The sequence below is a fragment of the Natrix helvetica genome (genome assembly GCF_964273705.1).
Source record: "Natrix helvetica genome assembly, chromosome: 1".
In the NCBI taxonomy this organism is placed as follows: domain Eukaryota; kingdom Metazoa; phylum Chordata; class Lepidosauria; order Squamata; family Natricidae; genus Natrix; species Natrix helvetica.
In genome coordinates, this window is record NC_138548.1 from 111,840,670 (window position 1) to 111,850,873 (window position 10,204).

A 10,204-nucleotide genomic window follows, 5' to 3' on the forward strand; every position below is an offset into this window, starting at 1 on the left:
TTTGAACTGCTAGGTTAGCAAAAGCTGGAACAAGTAATGGGAGCTCACTCCATTACACGGCATTAGGGATTCGAACCACCGAACTGCCGACCTTTCTGATCGACAAGCTCAGTGTCTTAGCCACTGAGCCATCTTTACCTGTCTCATGCCTAAGGCAGGCTTTTTAGAGTGGCATCTTTGGGGGTTATGAAAGTTGATGCCATTAGTACATCATCAGTTTGGGAAGTGTGACTTAAGCTGTCTATTTAAAGCTTTGAGCAAAATGTTAGCAATTTAAGGCTAAAGGAAAATAAGATCTTAAGCGCATTTTGCTGAATGAATGATTGGCTGTTGAAAAGAGCTTCGACCTGGAAGGAAATTTAGTAACCTTGGTATTTAGGTTACCCTTATTGCTTAACTTAGGTTACTCTTATCTACAGTAGTTCATTTATACTGTTCATCCAAAGATGATCAGATTTTCTGCTGTCAAGAAATTCAACATCCTTGGTATCTAAATGATTCTTATAAAACCTTCTGGCAAAAATCGAAGCCTCCGGGAGGCAGCTTGAGAAATATTTTTGTTAATGGCTTTTAGAACTGTTTTCTGAAAAGAATCTGAAAAATGTAGAAATGTGTTCAAAATCAGTCAAAATGTGCCATCTACCTGTTCTCTATGGTATGCTTTACTGAAGTAAAAACTGCACTCAGATTTTAATCAGGTTGGCTGACTAAATTATGATGGCAAAAAAAAAAGCACACAAATTTCTTCTTATAGACTTTAGGACATAGCCCTATATGATAAGGACATGACTTTTTTATCATTTTTATTTTTATTATATAAAATTTTTTTAAAAAACAAAAAATAGGAAATTAAGGCAGGAAAGGGGAGCAGGGAAAAAGGGGCATGAGATATAAGAGGAAAGGGAAAAAGAAAGAAAAGGGGGCATTGACTTCCAACTCTTGTTACCACAGTACAAGATAAGCCCACCCCAAACTCAACTTTTTGCTTTTACAATACAATACAATAGTAGAGTTGGAAGGGACCTTGGAGGTCTTCTAGTCCAACCCCCTGCCTAGGCAGGAAACCCTATACCGTTTCAGACAAATGGCTATCCAACATCTTAAAGACTTCCAGTGTTGGGATATTCACAACTTCTGGAGGCAAGCTGTTCCACTGATTAATTGTTCTAACTGTCAGGAAATTTCTCCTCAGTTCTAAGTTGCTTCTCTCCTTGATTAGCTTCCACCCATTGCTTCTTGTTCTACCCTCAGGTGCCTTGGAAAATAGTTTGACTCCCTCTTCTTTCTGGCAACCCCTGAGATATTGGAACACTGCTATCATGTCTCCCTTAGTCCTTCTTTCTCTTAAGCTAAACATACCCAGTTCCTGCAACCGTTCTTCATATGTTTTAGTCTCCAGTCCCCTAATCATCTTTGTTGCTCTTCTCTGCACTCTTTCTAGAGTCTCCACATCTTTTTTACATCGTGGTGACCAGAACTGAATGCAGTATTCCAAGTGTGGCCTTACCAAGGCATTATAAAGTGGTATTAACACTTCACGTGATCTTGATTCTTCCCTCTGTTGATGCAGCCTAGGACTGTGTTGGCTTTTTGGGCAGCTGCTGCACACTGCTGGCTCATATTTAAATGGTTGTCCACTAGGGATCTTGATCCCTTTCACAGTTACTACTACTGAGCAAGGTACCACCTATACTGTACCTGTGCATTCCATTTTTGTTGCCTAAATGTAGAACCTTACTCTTTTCACCATTGAATTTCATTTTATTAGATAGTGCCCAATGTTCAAGTTTGTCAAGATCTTTCTGTATCTTAAGCCTATCTTCTGGAGTGTTGGCTATTCCTGCCAGCTTGGTGTCATCTGCAAATTTGATGAGTTCCCCATTTATTCCCTCATCCAAATCATTGATGAAGATGTTGAAGAGTACTAGGCCTAAAACAGAGCCTTGGGATACTCCACTGCATACTTCCCTCCATGTAGATGCAGTTCCATTGAGGACTACACGTTGAGTGCGGTTGGTCAGCCAGTTACGAATCCATCTGGTGGTGATGCTGTCTAACCCACATTCTTCTACTTTATCTAGTAGTAGGTTATGGTCTACCTTATCAAAAGCCTTACTGAAGTCCAAGTAAACTATATTGACGGCATTCCTCTGGCCCACTAATTTTGTCACATTATCAAAGAATGCAATAAGATTAGTCTGGCATGATCTGTTTTTGACAAATCCATGTTGGCTTTTGGCTATTACTTTGTTTGCTTCTAGGTGTTCGCAAATTCGTTGCTTGATTATTTTTTCCAGAATCTTTCCTGGTATTGAGGTCAGGCTGATAGGTCTGTAGTTTCCTGGTTCTAATTTTTTCCCTTTTTTGAAGATGGGAACCACATCAGCTCTTTTCCAGTCCTCTGGTAGTTCCCCGGTGTTCCAGGATCTCTGAAAGATATAATTCAGTGGTTCTGAGATCTTGTCTGCTAGTTCCTTCAGAACCCTTTGTGTAAAGACAGATGCAAAACATGAGTTAAATAGTTCTGCTTTCTCCCTGTTGCTTGTCACCTTCTTGCCACTTTCTCCTAGCAATGGACCAATTGTTTCCTTAAGTTTTTTCTTGTTTTTAACATGTTGGAAGAAGCTGTTTTTTGTTAATTTTTACTTTTGTGGCAAGCCTTTCTTCATTGTGAGCCTTAGCTTTCCTCACTTCATCTTTCATTACACCTTTATATACACAGTAATTAGCCATTCCTATTACACCAAATCTTTTTAATCAACAAAACCAAGGTCAAAGTTTCATCTTTTCCCCACAAACACAAATTCTAGAAGTGATATCTAAATAAGAACATATTTTCCTCTTCGAATAAAATAATTAATTTAACCATTCCTGCTTTATCTCCCTTGCTATGGAAATAATGTGTTATTTCTATTTACACTTAGTAATCTTTGTGAACTTTTTTTATTTAAAATTTTATTTACAAAGTTTATTGTATTCTTTGACCTTACTGAAAAGAGGGGGGAACCCTTTCTTTTTCCCTTTTTTCCCTTCAAAATGCTATTTTTTTTTAAAAAAAACATCTTTTAAAAAACTTTCTAATATATCTTTTTCTTTGACTTTTTAACATTCAAGCTTTAAACTTCAGTATTACATTTGGGTCCTTCCCTCCAAACTACACACACACACACACACACACACACACACACACACACACCTACGTACGTACGTACGTAGGTAGGTAGGTAGGTAGGTAGGTAGGTAGGTAGGTAGGTAGATAGATAGATAGATAGAGATAGATAGATAGATAGATAGATAGATAGATAGATAGATAGATAGATAGATAGATATAGATATAGATATAGATATAGATATAGATATAGATATAGATGTAGTTTGGAGGGAAGGACCCAAATGGAGGGATATACTCTCAAATACATTTTCTACATCTTTTTGATGGCTTTTTGAGGCAAGGAAGAACCATACAAATTTATCAGTTACCTCAGCAAGCAAACCTAACTCTTAACTCCTTTCTGTTGAAGGAACAAAATAACTGACTAGCTCATTTCAAGATGGAAGAATTCTTAAATTGAAGCCTTGCAATGCTGTGACCACCTCTCACCAGACACAATCATTAGACCAGCTGGAAAAGCAGGGGAGCTTGCTTAATGCAGTATAACGAATGAGTTGTGAGCAAACATCTGGGTTGCAATGTTGCATTGTGCCTGTATTTTTATGGAAAAAAAATGCTTTCAGCATGGATTCAGAACACAGCATCTTTTGTTGCTATGGCCTTTACAAAATCATGGGCATTTTGTAATCTTGTGAAAGGGATTGTGGGGGACAGAGAGATGAGAATTTGTTCCCATACGTATCGGATAATGGGTGATTTCAATTTTGTTTGTGGCTGTTTCAGAACGTTTTCAGGAAGTGCGTGCCAATCACCAGGTTTGATTTGAGCAGCAGTTTGGAAAACAACATTTATCAACTTGGGCATTCAGTTTAATAACCCGAAGCTTTGTTCACTGCTTCGTCTATTATGAACTGAACATATGACCTTAACATTTGGTCAAAACCGGATGACAATTACAAGATTTGCTTGCAAATACAACCAAATCTATTAACTATAACCACACTGGAAAGAGACAGATGACACTGGCCATATAGTAAGTTCTAATAAAATAGATGTCACTACCTTTAACAAGATAAACACACAGCAGCAACAATATGTCAAATGTAAGCTTTAGAGAATAAAAGAGTATTAGATGGAAGGAAAAGATTTTAGGTTTTAGGGGGCAAAAAAAGAATCTATGGATTTCCAAACAGTTTGTCAGGAATGTTAAGGTTTGGTGTAATTCTTGGGGTGTGGGAAGGCATAGTTACTTTGCTTCTAACCCATCAAGCAATAAAATTGGATTCTTTTCTGTTCTGACCCCCCCTCTTCCCCCGCCAACACAGACACACTCCGAGCCAAAGATACTTCACTAGATTTATTCACAGACAGACAGGTCCTTGGCAGCAATCCAACACAACTAGACCTTCAGAACAATCCAGCACTGATACGCAATAGCAGCCATCCAGCCTGCCACGCTCACAAGACTACTCCCACGTTAGTTCCTGCGTTAACTTCTGCAAAAGGGCGTGTGCACAAGCAGTCCTTTCATAGTCAGGAGAGGAGTCTAATTATCATCAGCTGAGCGCAATTACCTCCGGTAACTGCACAATTGCTCCTGACGCCGATTAGCGCGCCGGTAATGAGCATCCAATAACTCACTGCTGATGTCTGACTCACTGTCCCTTGTCTCCTCCCCACTGCTCCAAGGCATGACATCAGGAGCACCCTCCCTTTGGCTTTCACCACTGCTCCATGCCTCAGGCGCCACCTGTTAGCCGATCAGCCTCTCTGATCCCTGCTTGGAGTCAGAACCCTGTCCAGGGTCCTCCACATCCTCCAGAGCCGACTCATAGGGACCCTCGCTGTCGGAGTCTGGTGGCAGTTCCAATGGCTCCTGCCAGGCCACAACACTTTTCTATCTCTCCTATTGTTTAATAGGTCTGTGAATTCACTGTTATTTACTTTAACCAAAAAGGGGCCCCATCCATTAAACTCAGTGATGGGCATCTGCCAGCACTGCTATTTGCTGCTGATGCAATCACTTTTTCAGTGGGCTTTGAGAGAAGTTGTCTGGATTTAGCAGAAATCTATAAGAAGTGAGGCTTACAATCAATCACTCTAAGATCAACATTGTGGTTTTCTTGGGTTTCTTGTTATCACTGCTGTTAACTATTTATTAACAACTGCCCCGGATTCCATCTGCGTGAGCCCTAGAGGACTTCTTCCTACCCTATATGATTCACTGCTGATTGACCATCTGCCCCCTGCCTATTCCAACTACAGTCCAACTACCCCTTGCCATTTGCCACCTACCACCCACCGCCCCCACCTCTTGATTGTCATCTAACCAACCTATTACCATCACCCCCCCCCATCTAAGTCTAATGACTGGACTATTCTGTTTTGCTGCAACCATGCTCTTCAAATTTTTACTGGATTATGACATCTTCAGCACAGACCCTAAGCCCCGACGACGAACTCTTTTAACACTTTATGTATTTAAGGTCAGACCTGATCCTACTGCGAGAGTCCCCCCTCTCGCAGGTGTGGCCCTCCGCCCTTTCGAGGGCCCACCTTGATGACGGATTTATTAATCCCGAGAGGTGGAGGAAGCGGAGACTCAGGGGGTTTTTAGTCAGTTGTTTTCTAAAAATTTGTAGGGGTGGGGTCTCAGGGGTTGTGGGGCGGGTGGGTCAGATCAGGAGCGATGTGAGAGCCGGGCCCCCAGGTGTGGTCGCGAGCAGAAGGGGCGGAAGGGAGGAGGAGGGGGAGGACACCATTCCTATACAGGGCTCTTTAATTCCAACGGTCGCAGGGAGGGGCAGATATGAGGACAGTTTAAGAACTTACAGTCGGTTGGGAGACCGTGGTTGCTGGTTACACCCGGTCGCTTGTACCAACCCCCGCGTTCTAGGTGGTCAAGAGTTACAGACCCAAGGCCTGAGGCTGTTGTTATGCAATGCGAGGTCCATTGTTAACAAGGCCCCCCTCATTCACGATCTAATTTTAGAGGGGGAGCCGGACCTCGCGGGAATAACGGAGACCTGGTTGGGCCACGAGGGAGGTCTTCCCCTCGTGGAAATGTGCCCACCAGGCTACCGAGCATTTCACCAGCCCCGGGCCCAGGGAAGGGGCGGCGGGGTGGCAGCAATTATTCGGGAGGACTTAGAGCCGAGGGAGTCTACTGTGCCACAGACGTCCGGATGTGAATCCCTTGTTGTGAAATGGGGCCCTGGGAGACAGTTGGGCCTGCTGATAGTATACCTGGCTCCTCGCTATACATCAGCGGCCCTGCCCGAACTCCTCGAGCTGATCGCATCGGTGGCGGTTGAGACCCCCAAACTTTTAGTGATGGGGGATTTTAACCTGCCATCGATGGGAGAAGCATCAGAGGGGGTTCGGGAGTTCATGGCTTCCATGACAGCCATGGACCTGACTCAAATGATTCAGGGCCCAACACACGAGGGAGGACACACTCTGGACCTTGTTTTTGTCTCTTGCCAGTGGCTGAGTGATCTGGGAGGAGGGGACTTAACCATCACTCCCCTGTCATGGTCAGATCACTCACTCCTTCGTCTTGACTTCCTTGGTGCTACCTCCCGCTGCGGGGAGGCGGAACCGGAAAGTTCCAGATGGTTCCGCCCCAGGCGCCTGATGGAACCTGATAGGTTCCAGACGGAGCTTGGGCCACCTCCTGTAACCTTGACCCGCCCCCGGGTAGAGGACCTGGTAGTTGCGTGGAATAATGCAACTACCGGGGCCTTGAACCGGGTGGCGCCTTTGCGGCCTCTCCGGCGGCAACGATCCACCCTAGCCCCTTGGTTTACCGAGGAGCTAAGGGTGATGAAATGCCGCAAGAGACGTCTAGAGAGTCGTTGGAGATCCTCTCGCTCCGAATTTGATCGAACACAGGCACGAGCCCATTTAAGGACGTACCTTGTGGCATTGAGAGTGGCCAAACGCCAATATTGTGTCACTCTCATTGCATCCGCGGAGAACCGCCCTGCCGCCCTGTTTCGGGTGTCCCGCTCCCTCTTGTTTCAGAGGCCGTGGGAGGCCCCCCTACAGGGCAGGGCAGAGGAATTTGGTAAATATCTGCAGGATAAAATCGCTCAAATCCGGAGAGATTGGGTTCCTGTCAGTGGTCCAATGGAGACGTCCATGGCGAGTCTTGAGGAATCGATCTGGGAGGAGTTTGACTTGGTTGCCATCGAGGATTTGGACAGATTGCATGGACGACTGCGACCCACCACATGTTTATTGGACCCGTGCCCCTCCTGGCTTGTACTGGCATCCTGGGAGGTTACACGAGACTGGCTCCTGGGCCTAGTGAATGCTTCGCTGAGCGAGGGGTCTCTCCCGGCCGCCTTGAAAGAGGCGGTGGTGAGACCCTTGCTCAAGAAGCCTTCCCTGGACCCTTTGGAGCTGGCCAATTATCGTCCTGTCTCCAACCTTCCCTTTTTGGCGAAGGTTGTAGAGAGTGTGGTGGCCTACCAGTTTCCACGACATCTGGAGGAAAATGATTATCTAGACCCGCGCCAGTCCGGCTTCCGCCCCGGTCACAGCACGGAGACGGCCTTGGTCGCGTTGGTGGATGATCTCTGGAGGGCCAGAGATAGAGGTTGTTCCTCTATCCTGGTCCTATTAGACCTCTCGGCGGCTTTTGATACCATCGACCATGGTATCCTGCTGCGCCGGCTGGAGGGGTTGGGGGTCCGGGGCACTGTTTTGCGGTGGTTCGGCTCCTACCTTTCTGACCGGACGCAGCGTGTGTTGGCAGGAGAAGAGAGGTCGACCCTACGCCCCCTTACTTGTGGGGTGCCACAGGGGTCGGTCCTCTCGCCACTCCTGTTCAACACATATATGAAGCCGCTGGGTGAGATCATCCGTGGTTTCCGGGTGGGATACCATCTGTACGCTGATGATACTCAGCTGTACTTTTCCACCCCGAACCACCCCAACGAGGCCATCGAAGTGATGTCCCGGTGTGTGGAAGCCGTACGGATCTGGATGGATGACAACCGACTCAAGCTCAACCCCTCCAAGACGGAGTGGCTGTGGGTACCAGCTCCCCGGTTCAGCCAATTAATTCCATCATTGGCCATTGGGGGCATTCAACTTGCCCCCGTGGAGCGGGCGCGCAATTTGGGCATCCTCCTGGATGCCCGGCTGTCCATGGATGACCATGTGACAGCCGTGGCAAGGGGGGCGTTTCACCAGGTTCGCCTGGTGCGCCAATTGCGCCCCCTACTGGACCGGGACGCCTTACGCACAGTCACTCGTGCGCTGGTGACGTCTCGCTTGGACTACTGTAACGCTCTCTACATGGGGCTTCCCTTGAAATGCACCCGGAGGCTACAGTTGGTCCAGAACGCAGCCGCGCGGGTAATTATGGGGAGTACTAGGTACTCCCATGTGACACCGTTCCTGCGCGAGCTGCACTGGCTTCCTGTGGTCTATCGGGTGCGTTTCAAGGTTTTGATAACAATCTTTAAAGCGCTCCATGGCTCAGGACCTAGTTACTTGCAGGATCGTATTCTGCCCCATACATCCCTGCGACCAATTCGCTCGCACAGAGAGGGCCTCCTCCAGGTGCCGTCCACTAGACAGTGTCGGGGGGCGGCGCCTAGGAGTAGAGCCTTCTCCGTGGCGGGCCCAGCCCTGTGGAATGACCTCCCTCCGGATATTAGGAATACCTCTGACCTCCGCTCCTTTCGTATTAAGCTTAAGACCCACCTATTCCAAGCAGCTGGCCTGGCTCAAGTTTGATCTAACCATATCGCTCCTGACGTGTTTTTAACTGGGTATTTTAATTATATTTAATTATCTAGGGGTTTTTAAATACTGTATTTTAATTGTTTTTATTTATCAGCCGACCTCCTCCTTGTGTGTGTCCCGGTATATGTCTATGTTACATGTTTGTTCTGTCCACATATTTATTTCATATGTTTCATTGTACGCCGCCCCGAGTCCTTCGGGAGAGGGTGCGGCTAAGAAATAAATATTTTTTATTATTATTATTATTATTATTATTATTATTATTATTATTATTATTATTATCATAAACATCAAAGGAAAATTGGGTAATATCAAAATTTGAAGAAGCTCCAGCTTTGGCATAATTTTCCAGACCTCTGGAGCTTGGCACGAACAATTGTGTTTCTGCCAAAGCTAATAATAGCATCAAGGCAATCCTGTTTGTTTTGCTTTCATTCTAAAGGAGCAGATGCCTACCTGCCACCATCAAGCTTTTTAAACAGATTTAATTTGCCATATCTATACCCCAAATGCTGTGTATCATGCAGAGTTGTGTGCCTACAATGATTCAAAATCCCTGAAATTGCTCAAGATCGATTGTTGCATGTGCTCTTCTGCATTTACCTGTGTTTCATATGCTTTAATGAAAACGGACATTTTTCCACTGGGAGAAAAAGTTCATATCAGCCAATTATCTTGTTGGCTTAAATGCCTGTTTTCCAAAGTTCCCCTGGTCTCATTAATGGTTTTGCATCGCTTGTAATCAAAGTAGAAAGAGAAAAAAAATCTTAACTGATTATTTATTCAATTCAGTGATTATTGTAGCCTTTCCAAGAGTTGCGGTAGTGCAAGTAGTTGAGTGCAATACCGCAGGCTACTTCTCCTGATGCCAGCCAGTGGTGGGTTCCGGATCCTGTTGCAACTGGTACGGTTGCAACGGGGCCAGCATTCTCCACATGAATGTTCGCTGTGCGCATGCATGCATCTTACCATCCAGCAACACCTCCGCGAGCCTCCACGACGCTCCAGCTGCTCGGTGGAGCGTTGTGCAGGCGCTGTACGTGCCATGCACGTGTACGGAAGCACCGAAGAGTTTAAAGATAGGTAAGGAGCGTGGCCGGGCGGGTGGGCCTTCCGGAGCACCGTACTGGAACGGGCATCACCCACAGTTTCTATTTGCAGTGATTTTCATACAAAGGTATAACATTTCCCTATTTTATCATGATGACAATAATTTTTTCTTTACTCTTTGATATTATTACATTTTTATGTGATTGTATTCCTATTTATCTGATTCTATTATATTTAATTTTTCTCTGTCATGTTTTTAAATCTTAATTTTTACATTTTATA